This window comes from Lytechinus pictus, chromosome 11, assembly GCF_037042905.1.
Source record: "Lytechinus pictus isolate F3 Inbred chromosome 11, Lp3.0, whole genome shotgun sequence".
NCBI classification, from domain to species: domain Eukaryota; kingdom Metazoa; phylum Echinodermata; class Echinoidea; order Temnopleuroida; family Toxopneustidae; genus Lytechinus; species Lytechinus pictus.
In genome coordinates, this window is record NC_087255.1 from 24,796,597 (window position 1) to 24,814,979 (window position 18,383).

An 18,383-nucleotide genomic window follows, 5' to 3' on the forward strand; every position below is an offset into this window, starting at 1 on the left:
GTTTTATCCCATACTGTATTGTTGACGGTGGAATAACACGACATGTGAACTGCCCAAATGAGTGCAATCATTGTGCTATTCCATCATTGAATAGATAGTGTGGATGGTTTAAACGTAACAGGCACAAGGCCTTGACAAAAGGCTAGTGTAATGTGAACTTGACTGTATCTTGGGTTACATGTATTTTGGTACATGTAAATAAATTTGGAGGGAATAGGTCAAAGGTCATACAGTGGAACCTCGTTATAAAGAGGTCGGATATAACAAAACCCTCTTATAACAAGGTAATTTTGCTGGTCTCAGCTCTTAATATTTCCTGGTTTTTTTACCCTGATATAATGAGAAACCTGTTATAACAAGGTAATTTTCATGGTCCCAAGGTCCTTGTTATAACGAGGTTACACTGTATTTTGGTGGATATGTTGTGTGCTCTGCAGGTTACATTTATTGATGGATTTTTTATATTTTTTAAAAAGATGTGCATCATAGTAAAATCTACACATCTATAGTTTTTAGTGATGCCCCCAGTGTTCCGTCTTTTATCGGGTCAAAGGTCATATTTTGGTTCACATTCTTGTGTGTGCTCTAACAGAGGTCTGCATATTTTAGTCGATTTTGACATGCATCAGTTTAAATTGTTCCTTTTTAGTCATGCATTGAGATATGTATTTGGTATCAAATGGAAAAACAGAAAACGTTAATAATAAACATTTAGTTTGATTAAAACTTGTTGATTAGTGTTTCGTGAAATATGGGTTAGTTTTGAGGCTGCTTTCTTCATTACCATAGTAACTACAGTGAAACCTCGTTATAAAGAGGTCAGATATAACAAAACCCTCTTATAACAAGGTAATTTTGCTGGTCCCAACTCTTTATATTTCTTTGTTTTTTAACCCTGATATAATGAGAAACCTGATATCACAAGGTAATTTTCATGGTGCTAAGGACCTTATTATAAAGAGGTTCCACTGTAGTGTATACTGGGTATGAAATCCACAAACCATATATGTTATTATCTCTTCTTGCAGGTGTCTGGGTCCTGTGATCAAATTGCAACGAGAAGTCTTTGTTTTGTCTTGTGATTGTATATTTGTCTGTCTTTGTTTACTCGTTTATCTTTATCTTTCCTAATCTCAGAAGAGATCCTGCTCTCCGAAGAAGAGAGTGAACCGCACCCCGAAGGGTGTGTCTTTTTTTCAAATCTCAGAAGAGATCCTGCTCTCCGAAGAAGAGAGTGAACCCCACTAGAAGGGTTTTCATTTTATCATTGTATTCATTAACGCAAAACTTGATATCATCTTTCACGTCTTTCCTAATCTCCGAAGAGATCCTCCTCTCAGAAGAGAGTGAACCTCACCCAAAAGGGTGTGTCTTTTATCCATTTATTCCATTTCACCTTCATCAATCTATATATTGGAAGACACAAGTTGTTTTCTGTGAATCTATATATTGGAAGACACAAGTTGTCTTCTGTGAATCTATATATTGGAAGTCACAAGTTGTCTTCTGTAAAGAACCAAAGAAACCAAAGAAATATATTACTCAAACTCAATCTTGATCTCTCCTGAAATTGAATCTTCAATTTCTTCTGTTGCTGAAACTGTGAAATTGTGTGGAAATTGTAGAAAATAAGAGATTTGACAAGAGTGTTAGAAACAAGAATTAGAAGAAAACTTTATTTTTAAGTTGATTTTGAGTGAAAGAAAGCTGACTGGTTAATTGCTTGTTTAAGACATTGGATAAAGTTGTTGGTGTACAGAGAGAAAAAAAGTGAATTGATTGAATAACTGAATTGTTGGAAGTTGATTGTGACCAATAGAGATTGTTTTGGTTGGTTGATTGAGTGATTTGATAAAACTAAAATTTGTGAATATTACCTTTAGCATATAAGGTTGAATTTAGAAAAATAACTAAGACCATCTAATTAGGCAAAACGAGAACACTTCGTACTAGCAGAGAGAAATTACACAATAAAAAATAACATAACACAGAAGTTTATCTTAAAGAGCGCCATCTTGAGGCAAAAACAATACGTTTAAATACATCGTAAACGGAAGTTCACTTACATTGAGGTATAAATTTATTTTGGTCTTTACTGAGACAACGTTTTGAAGAATACATTCCACTTTTGTATTGATTTTTGATTGAAATAAGTACTCAAACAACAAATTTTCAAAGCAGAAAAATCTTAAATTGAGAGAATTAATATCTCTTATACAAAGTTGTACCATTTAGACACGTAGCTTAATTTCAGATTTGTTTCACAAAGGATACGAATTTTAATTAATAGAGCGCCATCACAAGGCATATACATTATAGTGAATTCTTTTGATTTATATAGATAAGTCAAACTGTAAATCATCAAAATACAGAGTATTAGTAACAGTACCGGGTGACCATATAACAGAAAAGAAATATATTACTCAAACTCAATCTTGATCTCTCCTGAAATTGAATCTTCAATTTCTTCTGTTGCTGAAACTGTGAAATTGTGTGGAAATTGTAGAAAATAAGAGATTTGACAAGAGTGTTAGAAACAAGAATTAGAAGAAAACTTTATTTTTAAGTTGATTTTGAGTGAAAGAAAGCTGACTGGTCAATTGCTTGTTTAAGACATTGGATAAAGTTGTTGGTGTACAGAGAGAAAAAAAGTGAATTGATTGAATAACTGAATTGTTGGAAGTTGATTGAGTGATTTGATAAAACTAAAATTTGTGAATATTACCTTTAGCATATAAGGTTGAATTTAGAAAAATAACTAAGACCATCTAATTAGACAAAACGAGAACACTTCGTACTAGCAGAGAGAAATTACACAATAAAAAATAACATAACACAGAAGTTTATCTTAAAGAGCGCCATCTTGAGGCAAAAACAATACGTGTAAATACATCGTAAACGGAAGTTCACTTACATTGAGGTATAAATTTATTTTGGTCTTTACTGAGACAACGTTTTGAAGAATACATTCCACTTATGTATTGATTTTTGATTGAAATAAGTACTCAAACATAACAAATTTTCAAAGCAGAAAAATCTTGAATTGAGAGAATTAATATCTCTTATACAAAGTTGTACCATTTAGACACGTAGCTTAATTTCAGATTTGTTTCACAAAGGATACAAATTTTAATTAATAGAGCGCCATCACAAGGCATATACATTATAGTGAATTCTTTTGATTTATATAGATAAGTCAAACTGTAAATCATCAAAATACAGAGTATTAGTAACAATATCGGGTGACCATATAACAGAAAAGAAATATATTACTCAAACTCAATCTTGATCTCTCCTGAAATTGAATCTTCAATTTCTTCTGTTGCTGAAACTGTGAAATTGTGTGGAAATTGTAGAAAATAAGAGATTTGACAAGAGTGTTAGAAACAAGAATTAGAAGAAAACTTTATTTTTAAGTTGATTTTGAGTGAAAGAAAGCTGACTGGTTAATTGCTTGTTTAAGACATTGGATAAAGTTGTTGGTGTACAGAGAGAAAAAAAGTGAATTGATTGAATAACTGAATTGTTGGAAGTTGATTGAGTGATTTGATAAAACTAAAATTTGTGAATATTACCTTTAGCATATAAGGTTGAATTTAGAAAAATAACTAAGACCATCTAATTAGACAAAACGAGAACACTTCGTACTAGCAGAGAGAAATTACACAATAAAAAATAACATAACACAGAAGTTTATCTTAAAGAGCGCCATCTTGAGGCAAAAACAATACGTTTAAATACATCGTAAACGGAAGTTCACTTACATTGAGGTATAAATTTATTTTGGTCTTTACTGAGACAACGTTTTGAAGAATACATTCCACTTTTGTATTGATTTTTGATTGAAATAAGTACTCAAACATAACAAATTTTCAAAGCAGAAAAATCTTAAATTGAGAGAATTAATATCTCTTATACAAAGTTGTACCATTTAGACACGTAGCTTAATTTCAGATTTGTTTCACAAAGGATACAAATTTTAATTAATAAAGCGCCATCACAAGGCATATACATTATAGTGAATTCTTTTGATTTATATAGATAAGTCAAACTGTAAATCATCAAAATACAGAGTATTAGTAACAGTATTGGGTGACCATATAACAGAGATAGTTTGAAAATAAGTTTATCCATTATATAGCTTTGAAATTTGTTTAACTTTGTTTTGGAAGAAAATTTTGTCGTGATGGATACAATTGAATTCATGAGCGTACTTGATGAAATCATAGACATACTGTCGAGCTGCGAGTCAACGATCAATGCAGACTCTGATGAATGTTTTGTTTGTAGCAATGACATCAAAGAAAATGAAAGTGATGCAACATGTGAGTGTTGTAGTAAGCAATTTCATGTGACATGTATGGGATTCCCTTGTGAAGACAAACTGAGTAACCTGAAATTGATCTGGATTTGTTCATTTTGTGGCAATAGCAACATTGCTCATCGCATGTTTGATAAAGTATGCATCCCTTCTCATTTCAATAGATACGAGCTTCTTGTGGATCAAGGTGATGAAGAGTGCATTACTGACATGCCAAACCAATCAACCAAGAAAAGGGACGGAAGAAAATGTACCAGATCAAAGAAGAGGTATGCAAAGAGGGGGAAGAAATCCTGTATGTTGCCTGAAAAACGATGTATTGATGACATGGAAATGAGTGAGTGTGACAGATGTAAACCTGATCGTGTAGACACAGAAAATCTATCCCAATCTGATTATGAACAATTGAGAAATGAAGAATTTGAAGATGATGCTGATGACTGGGTTACTGTAAAATCAAGAAAGACAAAATGGATGGAGAAAATTAAAGAGAGAAAATTGTATTCCAAATCAAAAGGTGATCATCGAACAGACGGAAAAATCAAAAGAAAATCAGTGAATGGTGTAGTCTTGGAACCAGGTGTGACTTACATCGGCAAAGTAATGAAGACATTCTATGAAAGCCATAAGAAAAAAAATGGAAACCAAAAGAAAAATGTATGTAAGGAAAACAAGAATGTAAAAAAAGAAGATGTCAGTTTGCAATCTTATACAGAAACTCTTTTGGCTATATATGCATACAGTGTGCAGTCCCCACATTCAATGAAATTGTACAGTGAGACCTGTGTGCAAATTGAAGCAGTGCAAGCACGATCCTGGGCTGACGTAGCAAGTTATTTGCCAAGTACTCGATCAAGAACAGATTCATGTGTTGATATTCATGCATGCACTCGTAATCTTTTTGAACAGATCAAGGATTTGCGAATGTACAGAGTTCATGCTGGTGGCAAGAAAAAAGAACAAGGTAAAGCAAGGAACAAGAAAGGTCAGTGTATCAAAGGGAAGAAAGGTACTGATGGAAATCACTCTTGTGATAAATCGGAGATTAGATTTGACAAAGATGAAAAGAAGAATGAGAAGCTGTATTCAAAGAAATCTATGAATGCAGGTGACCAAGGACTTGATCCAAATACATGTAAAAATGATGAAAACTCAGACAAGCATATTTGCAATATGAAAGACGATAAAGGTTCAGATGGAGTTGTGCAGGCTGATTCAAAGAATAATCTGCTAGAACTGAATTTTGATGAAAATAGGGAAATTGAAATAGACGATGATAGTGGCAGTGATGTTCATATACCAGTGAAACGTTCGTGTGCAAGATATTGTATAGAATCTGATAGTGATACAGACGCAGGTCCTGGATATGATTTATTCGATAGAAGTGTTTCACCAGAACGCAATATGCCTTTGAATGTTTGTGATAGACCAAAAGATATGCCCAGAAATGAACCAGTAGACAATGTCTGTGAATCAGTATTGGAAAATGATGATATGATGAAAAATGATTTTTCATATGTTTCAGATGGTGTAGAAGAAGATACAGTGTTTGATAATGACTTAAAGAATAGAAGCTTTGATACATTAAAACATGGTACAGACAATGATACTGATATGTCATTTATTGGTGATGCTCATTCAATAAATCCTTTAGAATCTTCTTCAGATACATATATCAAAGACGAAGACATTGAAAAGGCAATAGATGCTAAAATGTACACATGTACTGATGAAACAGAAACAGAAGTTGAATTTGTAGCAGATCTTGGATTACGTGATAGACCGGATAAAGATTTCAAATTTGTACCCCTCCAGAATAATGACAAACAGAACATTTGTTCAAAACTGAATATCAGATATATAGGCAAAAGCTGTGATTCAAGGCTAGATAAAAATAGCTTTATTGGAGTTCCTTTACATAGTAAACAAATTACTGATGATGGCAATTGTTTCTTTCGCGCAATTTCCTATGTAATTTCTGGAACTGAGCGTAATTATCCAATTCTAAGAAATGCCACTGTGAAACATTTATTGCAAACCAAGGACATGTTTAGTAATACATTGAGGCAAGAGTATAGAACAGTCAGAGAATATGTTCTGAAACGTGGAATAATGGAAGACAGAACATGGGCTACAGATACTGAAATTAGTGCTTTAGCAAATTTAATCGATACTGATATTTATTCATACAATGACCAAGTACCATGTTGGCAATTGTACTCTGCAAAGAAACCTGGAAGAATAAATATTGTAACATCTGATAAGGGAATTTATATACTATACACAGGAAATGTTCACTTTAATGTTGTTGAATCTGTAGATTTTGTCAATTTCAATTCATTGGAACAGACAAGAACAACTAAAGAAGATAAAACGTCAAAGAGAACCTTGCCATGTCCATCAAATCAGGCTGATGTTAAAATGAAGCATGTGTTCAAGAAGTGTAGATCCAAATGGCAGTTAGAAGAAGAAATTTATGAAGTAGTGGATAAGTCTCCTGAAACATTTCAAGATCATGTTGACCCAAAGGGAAAAAAACGTAGGCTTACGCTGGAGACTGGTACGTTAAATCATGATAAGAAGAAAAGTACTGCAAATCTTTTTGACATGACATATGAACAGTGTGCAAGTAAATTTAGGAACGAACATCCGTCTGAATCAGTTGTTCACAACGAACGTAACACCAAGGATGAAACCCTTGAAAGTGATCACAAAGACAAATGCACGAGTGTCAATACACAAATAACACTTGTTGCCCAAGGGACATTCAATCAAGGTGATACAAGATTTGGTGACTTAAGTGGAAAGCAGTGTGTTACCAATTCACTATCTGCACTGTTGTATAGCAAGGTAAAAAATGCCAATGATTGGAAAAGTACAGATCTAGACAGGATTTTGAATAACGGTAATGAATTATACTGTTACATACGGCGATCCACTTCACTCGACAACCAATACTTATTGATATCTGATCTATACGAATATTTGGATGCGTACAATGAATTGTTTAACATAGTATGCCGTGAACCAGTCACTGGATTGTTAGATGGAGATGAATTGATATTGGCCCAGTCTCTTTCGATGACATTGAAGCAAGCACTTGAAAAAGAACTCTGTACTGATTCTGATGCATGTTTTGTGACATTTGCTAGAAGTACTTTCATTGTATTATCTGGTCAAGATGTTTTCTTTATATTTGATTCACATTCCAGAAGCAGTCGAGGTTTCCTGATTTGTAATGGACACAGTGTTGTACTTCGTACTCAAAGCTGGCAAGGTGTGTACAAGCATTGCATGAGGTTAGCAAAATCAATGGGATGCCCCCTTCACACCGAATATGAAGTAACTAGTGTATGTGCTAAAGCAACTTCCGGTAAGAATGAAACCTTGAAAGGCTATCCACAGTTACAGGATTTTGTTTGTAATCCAATTCCTTTGTCAAATACGCACAGTGAAAGTCAGTCTGGAAGCTCTGGATGTTCCATACATTGTGAAAGCTTTGATGAAGTTCAAAGATCGGATGAGAGTGTTTCCCCACAAACCATGATTGATAGCCCAAATTTATTTCACTACTCTGAAAAAGCAAACGAAGCAATCATTCATGATGTACATTATAACGGTCAGGAATTGAAACTGAAGAGTGTGACAATTACCTTAACGAAACTAAAAGAACCACAGCTGAATAATAGTTGTCTTTTGAAAAGAAATGACTCTATCAAGACAGAATATGTGAACGAACAAAATGGAGATTCAAAAAATTGTACCAAGTGTGAAAATGACTCGAATAAATTGAATCTAGCAGACAAAGTTCAGAAGTCCAACTCAACTTTAAGTAAAAAACGAAAATTGAGTAACATTGAAAATGATGCAAAAGTTGATGTTCACCTTGGTAATGAAGTTCGAAAAACTAAATTGGGGAAAAGAAAAGAGGATGATGTGAAAAAAACAAGTAGAAATTTATGTGCAAATAGTATCAAGCAAGGAAAGACTACTGAAACAAAAAAAATTGCAAATGCTGACAATTCCGGGAAGAAACGTAAAAGAAAAACTTATAATCAAAAAAGGAATGACAATAAAGAGCGACAGAGAGAAAGACGAGCTGTGACAAAGGCAATAGACAGAAATAGTAAGAAAAAAAAGCAAGTTCTCAATGCAAACATACGTAAAATGAAGAGATCAATTATGGAGAGGGATAAATATGATCATGATGTAATCTGGAAAATGACCAAAAAAAATCAAGTAAAACAAAAATACTGGGAAGAGAAAGACAATGATTCATCATGCAATTCAAAGAAGGCAAGTTATAACAAACAAAGACAGAACAGAAAGTACAAACAAGATCCAAGTTTTAGGAAAAAACAGGTCACTTCTATGAAAGACAAATATCACTCTGATAAACAGTATAAACAAAAAACTCTTAATTTGAATAAACAGAAATATAGGACAAATGAACAGTTCAAAGAAAATTTAAAAACCACCATGCGAAATAAAATAAAGCATATGTACCATAACAACAAGAATTTTAAACAAAAGCAAAAATCTACAATGAAAATAAGCATGAGAAAGAGATACTTGAAGGATATGCATTTTAAACAAAAGCAAAAGGCTTCTATGAAAATGAGCATGATAAAGAGATACCAGAAGGATATGCATTTTAAACAAAAGCAAAAGGCTGCTATGAAAATAAGCATGAGAAAGAGATACTTGAAGGATATGCATTTTAAACAACAAAAAAAGGCTGCTATGAGAAAGAGATACCAGAAGGATATGCATTTTAAACAAAAGCAAAAGGCTGCTATGAAAATAAGCATGAAAAAGAGATACTTGAAGGATATGCATTTTAAACAACAAAAAAAGGCTGCTATGAGAAAGAGATACCAGAAGGATATGCATTTTAAACAAAAGCAAAAGGCTGCTATGAAAATAAGCATGAGAAAGAGATACCAGAAGGATATGCATTTTAAACAAAAACACAAGACAGCTATGAAATCCCTGTCCCAAACTAGATACACAAATAAGAAACTAAGGGAAAAGATACTGATGAGGTTAAATATTAAATATAAAAAAATAGAAAAATATAGACAAAAAGTAATGAAACAGAATCTTAAAAGAGCTCTAGTTAATAAATTCAAAATGTCCGAGTATGATAATGTACTACAGGAGTTTAGGAAGATTATTTCTCATGGTCCAGAATTTGTTTGCTGTGTTTGCTTTAAACTTCTCTTTGAGAACCAAGTAATAAAATGTATGAAGACCAATTATAAACTTCAGACATGTATAAGTGAAAAATATTTGCATGTTTGCAATTCAGAATGCAGATCAGAATGTCAAATACGCCAGTCAGCCAGATCATCACTGTGGATATGCTACACTTGTCACAGAAAGTTGCGGTCTGGAAAAGTACCTGGAGAAGCAAACATAAATAATTTACAATTACATCAAGTCCCAGAAGAACTTGCCAACTTAAACACTCTAGAACAGCATTTGATTGCACTACATATCCCTTTTATGAAGTTAATGGCTTTGCCCAAAGGTGGTCAAAATGGTGTTCATGGCCCAGTTGTTTGTGTCCCTTCAAACACTTTTGAAACAGTAGATATGTTGCCAAGACCACAGACTGAAGATCAATTGATCCGTGTTAAGCTGAAAAGAAAATTGTCTTACAAAGGTTGTTATGAGTACAGATTTGTAGATAAATCTAACTTGCTTAATGCTGTGCAGTATTTAAAAGCAAATAATAAGTGGTATTTTGATGTTACAGTAAATGATAAATGGGAAAACTCACTTGAACGAAATGAAAAAGATAATGAAAAGGAAGAAGCAGTGGATATCGATGGTAAAGCTCGTTTAGCCAAATATTGGAAGGAAATGGAAGAACAAATTGATTACATTTTGTCCAAAGACAAAAATGCTAATGAAAACATGCAAGACAACAGTAAAGTACAAAAAAAAATAGATGACAATGACACTGAAGACGATATGGAAGAACGATTATGCGGTATTCAGTTAGACTCGTGTCTCCAGCCAGTAGATATTGGACAGGAAATATTAGATCAGTATTTTGAAGACATAATATGTTGTGCTCCTTGTGAAGGAAGAAGCCCTGTATCAATTCTACAAGATGAAAGCAATGAGGCCAAATGTTTCCCAGTATTATTTCCTAAAGGTCAACCAACATTCCATGATAGAAGAGATGAAAAAATTACATTGGGACGTTATCTGCACAACCGATTGATGCACGTGGACAACAGATTTGCTCAGAATACAGATTACATCTTTTATGCACAATATATTTATGAAATTCAACAGGTTATATCACAAGTTTCTATCGCATTAAGGCAAAGTCAAAACAAAAAAGATGATTCGTCTTCAATAACTGCCTCAGATTTGAAAGATGCAGAGAAAGTTAAAAAAATACTAAAATCAGACAAGGGCTATAAATTTTTAAAGCAAATTCGTGGGACACCTCCATTCTGGCAAAAGACACAAAAAGATGTTCTCGCAATGGTAAGACAGCTTGGAAAGCCCACATGGTTTGCTTCTTTCTCATCTGCCGATATGAGATGGCCAGAATTAATGAATACATTGCTTAGACAAAAAGGAGACACCAGGGAATCGAGTGAATTAGATTATACAGAAAAATGTAATCTTTTAAGATCAAATCCAGTAACAGTTGCCAGAATGTTTGATAAAAGATTTCACACTTTTATGAAGAAAGTTATTTTATCTCCCGCTGCACCGATTGGTAAAGTAGTTGATTCATTTTGGAGAGTAGAGTATCAAGCTCGTGGTTCCCCTCATATTCATGCCTTGTTCTGGGTTCAAAATGCTCCACAGTTGGGTATCGATAATGATGATGATGTCGTACAATTCGTAGATAAATACATTTGTTGCCAGAAACCAGATGAAAAGGAAGATCAAGAACTACATGAAATAGTAAGCAAGGTCCAACAACACAGTAAGAAACATTCTAAATCTTGCACAAAAACAGGGAAGGCGTGTAGATTTAATTTCCCGAGACCACCATCTGGAAAAACATTCATTGTAACACCCGTTGAAGAGATTCCAGCTAAAGATTGTGGGAAAGTGCAAAATAAGGAAAATGACAATGATCAAGTTAAAGCTTCTGAAAAGACTAAAGATGATGCAGAGAAATTGTTGAATTCAGTTAAAGATGCATTATCCAATGGAATCGAGTACAACAGTGTAAACCATCTCTTTGAAAAGCTTGGCATTACACAAAATCAATTTGAGAATGCACATAATGAATTAGCATCACAACAAAGTATAATCATCAAAAGAGAAATACAAGATGTATGGGTAAATCAGTTTAATCCAAGTCTACTAAGAAGTTGGAATGCCAACATGGATTTGCAGTTCGTAACAAATGTATTTGCATGCGTGGCTTATATTGTATCCTACATGTCAAAAGCTGAACGAGAAATCGGATTGCTATTGAGTCATACACTATCAGAAATGAAAGAGGGAAATGATAACGCAAAGGAAAGCATGAAAAAACTTGGCCAGGTGTACATGCAAAATCGTGAAGTGTCTGCTCAAGAAAGCGTCTATCGTGTTTGCAGTCTCAGATTGAAAGAATGTTCTAGGAAAGTGGAATTTATTCCTGTTGGACCCAACCCTGTCAGAATGAGTTTACCATTAAGCGTTATAAAAAGCAGACCAGATAACGATAATGATGATGATGAGAATGTTTGGATGCCTAGCAAGCTTGACAGATACAAAGCTCGACCTAGAAACACAGAATTCAGTGATATGTGTCTTGCAAAGTTTTGTTCTCAGTACAGAATCTTAACTGCATCCCAAACGCCAAGTACAAGAAGTAAAAATGTCTTTAAATTAGATAACGATCTGGGGTATATTCAGAAGCGTACTCGTACGGAAGATGCAGTTGTAAGGTATCCCCGATTTTCACCCATCATCTCACCAGAAAAATATTATTTGAGCATTTTGCAACTCTTTCTGCCATATTTTGAAGATGGACAATTAAAGCCCCCAACATTTGAAACACATCAAGAGTTCTACGAGACAGGTTCTGTGAAAATATGTGGACGTGAATTGGTGAAAGTCTCGTCAATTGTCTGTACTAACCGAAAGAAGTTTGAAATGAATGCCGATGCAATTGATCATGCACAGGAGCATCTTGACAAATTTGGTCCATACGAAGATGCATGGGGTCTTTTATGTCCGGAAAAGGAAGTAGAGCGACTTGAACATCCCAAAGAAAATGTAGATGTCGAAGATTGTGATGGAGATCTTGATATCCCTGATTTAAAGAATGAAGCGAAAAAAGATGACTATAGCATCGAACTACGTTCTGTAAAAATTTCCAAACAAGATGGACATTTTTTGATGAGGTCTTTGAATGAGAAGCAACAGAGTGTTTTTTACAAAATACGACAGTGGTGTTTAGATAGAGTAAATGGAAAATCGGTCGAACCGTTTCATATGTTTCTAACTGGAGGTGCTGGCACTGGAAAGAGTCATTTGATCAAATGTCTTTACTATGAAGCAACACGTATACTAGCCCGAATGTTGCCACATCCTGATGATGTCTCAGTATTGAAAATGGCTCCAACCGGAGTAGCTGCATACAATATCAATGGCCATACTATACATAGTATTCTTTCTATTCCAATCAATGCACAAGTACTGTATCAACCGCTGAGTGATGAGAAAATAAGTGTCCTTCGAAATAAGCTGGCTGAATTGCAAATTTTAATCATAGATGAAGTATCAATGGTAAATCAAAAGTTAATGTCTTACATTCACGGCCGCCTACGACAAATAAAACAATCACGCGATCAAACTGCTTTTGCTGGTGTTTCAGTTATTGCTGTGGGAGACATGTATCAGTTACCTCCAGTCTTAGGAACTCCTTTATATAAAGACACACTCAGTGGTGCATTGTGGAATGCTAATTTCAAGAAAGTAGAACTTGAAGACATTATGAGACAAAAAGACGATACCCAATTCGCTCTTCTCTTAAATAGATTACGTGTAAAACGAGGGGAAGAGATTCTCTGTGATGAAGACCTAGCAATGCTCAAGTCCTGTGAGACTGGTGAAGAATGTGAAAATGCTCTGCATATCTATGCATGTAACAAGGAAGTAGATGCTTGGAACAAGAAATTATTGCATACAAAATGTGGAGATGTGATATGCGTAAAAGCACAAGACATTGACAAAGATGTTAAAAAGGGAAATCAAATACGGGAAAAACCTTATACAAAGATGAAAACCCAGTTGCCTTCTTATCTGTGGATTGCAGTTAATGCTAGAGTGATGTTGCTCAAGAACATTGATGTTAGTAAAGGCCTGACAAATGGATGTTTTGGAAATGTAACAGAAATAATAATGGATCATACAAATTTGAATCCAGTTTGCATCAAAGTTAATTTTGAGAAGGCCGATGTGGGTATTCATTCAATCGAAATGTCTCAAGAATCCATTGGTAAGAAATATGTGAGAAAACAATTTCCACTTAAGCTTGCTTATGCTTGCACAATTCATAAAGTACAAGGTTCAACATTAGACAAAGCTGTTGTATCATTAAAAAGTGTATTTCAATCTGGACAGGCATATGTTGGGCTTAGTCGCGTTACTTCGTTATCTGGACTTGTGATAGAACATTTCGATCCTAAACGTATATATTGTAATCCAGAAATTAAAGAACGCATTGAGATTATGAAGCCGTTTATCAAGAATGAAACTTCGGAAGATATTCACGATTATAACTTTTCTTTGGTAATGCAAAATGTACAAGGATTAAAACAGCATTTTATCGATTTCAAATCCCAGTGCCAATTTGTGAATGTAGATTTTATTTGCTTGACCGAAACATGGATTAATGATAATGATCTCTGTGACGTTGTTTTAGATAACTTTCGATTTTATCATCAGCCACGACATCTTTCATACTGTAATTCTGGAGTTGGAAATGTACTCAAAGAACAATCGCATGGAGGTGTTGGAATGTATGTTAAGAATACATATTCAAGTAGATTAGACATATCTGTCGACAACTTAGAGTTTATCGCAATTCTTGTCACCAAACCAGTTTCTGTTGTGATTTCAGTTGTTTATCGACCTCCATCATATAGTATCAAATCATTCTGTGAATCATTAGACAATTTGCTAAATGCATTACACAAAAGAAGCATTAGGTGTATTGTGATGGGAGATTTTAATGAGGATTTGTTTAAAGGTTCTTCACAGGTAAACAAGCTGATGTGTAATAAAGGTTACAAACAGCATGTTGTAAATGCTACTACTGAGAAGGGAACAATGATAGATCATGTGTACAGCAAAGGACTAGATTTATTGGAAACAGAGGTCATCCCTACATATTATAGTTACCACGAAGCTGTTAAGATTGCTTTTTGATATTTATTGTAAAGGCCAAATAAAAAAATAAAACATGTTTAGCGTCCTGTTTTTTCGAAAAAAAGGAAGGAGGCCCTTTACACCTGGAGTAATTTGGCAATTCTATGACATATCTTTTTGCTTTGAAAATGTTACATTGGGGTTGCATAGACAGAATACTTTTTATGTCAAATGCGTTCATTAATAATGTTAACACTTTTAAAAAAGAAACATTTAGTACTGTTTATATTCCTAATCTTCAAATGATTTTTTTTATTTCACTTCTTCAGTTAACTTCTTCAATAGACTGCAAAGCACAACGTTGCAAAGCTCACTTCTAGAACCCTAGTCACCAATGACAGTGCACCACCATATTCCTTTGCTCACCAGTTGAAACAAACTACCGCCCTCGAGTCAGAAGGCTGTCCTCATCGTCCAACACACAGCGGTAACATCACCCCAGGACTTCAGCCCTCCGGTGATACCTGGTTCAGCGAAGACTAGGCCTTGGGGAGTGTTTACGGCTCTGTCACCAAAACAGCATTGTGGCAGAAGTATGGAACACCAGCATATACATGTAATGTATCGGGACCTTTACAGGGTAAGGAAAGATTGCCAAACTAAAATGTTTGAAAAAGCCTAACCCTACTGTACTGAGTTATTTCAAGCTCCTCCTGATAGATGGCTGACCTCGGCCACTACACTGTTGATTCCCACAAAATTGGCACAGCTGGAGTAAATTGGCAATTCTATGACATATCTTTTTGCTTTGAAAATGTTACATTGGGGTTGCATAGACAGAATACTTTTTAGGTCAAATGCTTTCATTAATAATGTTAACACTTTTAAAAAAGAAACATTTAGTACTGTTTATATTCCTAATCTTCAAATGATTTTTTTTTTATTTCACTTCTTCAGATAACTTCTTCAATAGACTGCAAAGCGCAACGTTGCAAAGCTCACTTCTAGAACCCTAGTCACCAATGACAGTGCACCACCATATCCCTTTGCTCACCAGTTCAAACAAACTACCACCCTCGAGTCAGAAGGCTGTCCTCATCGTCCAACACACAGCGGTAACATCACCCCAGGACTTCAGCCCTCCGGTGATACCTGGTTCAGCAAAGACTAGGCCTTGGGGAGTGTTTACGGCTCTGTCATCATAACAGCATTGTGGCAGAAGTATGGAACACCAGCGTATACATGGTAAGGAAAGATTGCCAAACTAAAATGTTTGAAAAAGCCTAACCCTACTGTACTGAGTTATTTCAAGCTCCTCCGGATAGATGGTTGACCTCGGCCACTACACTGTTGATTCCCACAAAATTGGCACACCTGGAGTAAATTGGCAATTCTATGACACATCTTTTTGCTTTGAAAATGTTACATTGGGGTTGCATAGACAGAACACTTTTTATGTCAAATGCGTTCATTAATAAGGTAAACACTTTTAAGAAAGAAATTCAGTACTGTTCATATTCCTAATTTTCAAATGATTTTTTTTAATTTCACTTCTTCAGTTAACTTCTTCAGATGACTGCAAAGCGCAACGTTACAAAGCTCACTTCTACAACCCTAGTCACCACTGACAGTGCACCACCATATCCCTTTGCTCACCAGTTGAAAGAAACTACCGCCCTCGAGTCAGAAGGCTGTCCTCATCATCCAACACACAGCGGTAACATCACCCAAGGACTTCAGCCCTCCGGTGATACCTGGTTCAGCAAAGACTAGGCCTTTGGGGGGTTTTTACGGCTCTGTCATCATAACAGCATTGTGGCAGAAGAATGGAACACCACCATATACAGGGTAAGGAAAGATTGCCAAACTAAAATGTTTGTAAAAGCCTAACCCTACTGTACTGAGTTATTTCAGGCTCCTCCGGATAGATGGTTGACCTCGGCCACTACACTGTTAGATTCCCACAAAATTGGCACACCTGGAGTAAATTGGCAATTCTATGACATATCTTTTTGCTTTGAAAATGTTACATTGGGGTTGCATAGACAGAACACTTTTTATGTCAAATGCGTTCATTAATAAGTTTAACACTTTTAAGAAAGAAAAATTCAGTAGTGTTCATATTCCTAATCTTCAAATGATTTTTTAAAATTTCACTTCTTCAGATAACTTCTTCAGATGACTGCAAAGCGCAACGTTGCAAAGCTCACTTCTACAACCCTAGTCACCAATGACAGTGCACCACCATATCCCTATGCTCACCAGTTCAAACAAACTACCGCCCTCGAGTCAGAAGGCTGTCCTCATCGTCCAACACACAACGGTAACATCACCCCAGGACTTCAGCCCTCCGGTGATACCTCGTTCAGCGAAGACTAGGCCTTGGGGAGTGTTTACAGCTCTGTCATAACAGCATTGTGGCAGAAGTAGCCTCGATCTCGACCAAGACATTTTGAATGCCACTCTGTATGGCTCGGCATACTTTTTTTTTTTATTCATACTAACGTGTGTTCATGTCCATTTTTCCACCTCTGACTTACATTTATTTTCTGATACCATGTTTCTGTGTGATTTTAGTCTTATTTTTACTGGTATGACAATGTAAACATATACTTTTGTTCCACACAAGATATTTTGGGATTTTGTGTGCACTTCCATGTAACTACATGTATTTTTATACCATAGTTTTTGTTTCTGATTATTCAATTCCTTTTACGCTCTCATTCCTTTATAGTTGTATCTTATTTGAGACAGAGGAAGAGATAGGGTGAATAGTAGAGAGAGAGAGAGAGGGGGGGGGGGATGCAGAAACAAAGCGCCATTCATGATGAATTTTATTACATTTGTGTTTTAACTTTGCACATACATTGCAAGATTTTGGGAATTTAACACGTTTATTTTCTGTAAGTTTGTAAATCCTTGTATTCACACAGTGTTTTGAGTGATATATTGTAAAGATAGATCTTATGCATGCTCCTTGGGGAAAAGAAGTTATACATGCATGTCACTTATCTTATCTTGGCATTACCATAATTCTTATATTGGTTGATGTTGCTGATATATGAAACAGAATCTGATGGATATCATTGATAACAGTTACTGTTTGTCTTCTTTTTTACATCAGGATAACAGATCTTAGTAGTACAGCGAAAGACAATTCACTGTAATTTGTTATATTGTCATATATTACACGATTATGATTTTCAATGGCACATGTTTGTACACTACAATTTTATGTCTTTAGAGGTCACATATCCAGTTTGTTTCGTGAATAGTCAATATTGGATTATGATTATAATGTCAGTTTGTTTGCAACATTTACCCCATATATAGTGTTACCTTACGATCAACTGTCAATATCTACTGCATTCACTATACATAGTCTTGCTTTCTGTAACAAAGAGGTATATAGGGCTGTTAGGGATTATCCATAATGTACATTGTTTTTTAGTTTTATTGTTATTGTGTTTACCTGAACTTATATCTCAATTGCTATGTAGGGGGCCTTTCATATAATCAGTAGGTATCTTGTTTATGTACCTGTTTTATATATGTATTCCATTTCTGTTAAATATATATACATGTTAAAATGCCCTTTTCAGAGATTTCTACAATGCTGCTCTTTTCAGTATGTGCTTTTATTTTAGTATATCAAATTTAATTGGATATGCTGTTTTTAAAATCTATTTCTTTTAAAATGTGTTTGAAGATGATAGGT

The 18,383-nt window shown here is 34.8% G+C and overlaps 1 long non-coding RNA gene across 1 annotated transcript; it reads left to right on the forward strand.

The window, feature by feature from the left end:
- Positions 1-7,615: 7,615 nt before the first annotated feature.
- LOC135155891 (uncharacterized) lies at positions 7,616-16,923 on the forward strand. Its single transcript, XR_010295005.1, has 5 exons — positions 7,616-7,694; positions 14,995-15,305; positions 15,623-15,910; positions 16,225-16,513; positions 16,831-16,923. It is a non-coding gene; the product is annotated as an uncharacterized LOC135155891 (long non-coding RNA).
- Positions 16,924-18,383: the final 1,460 nt, after the last annotated feature.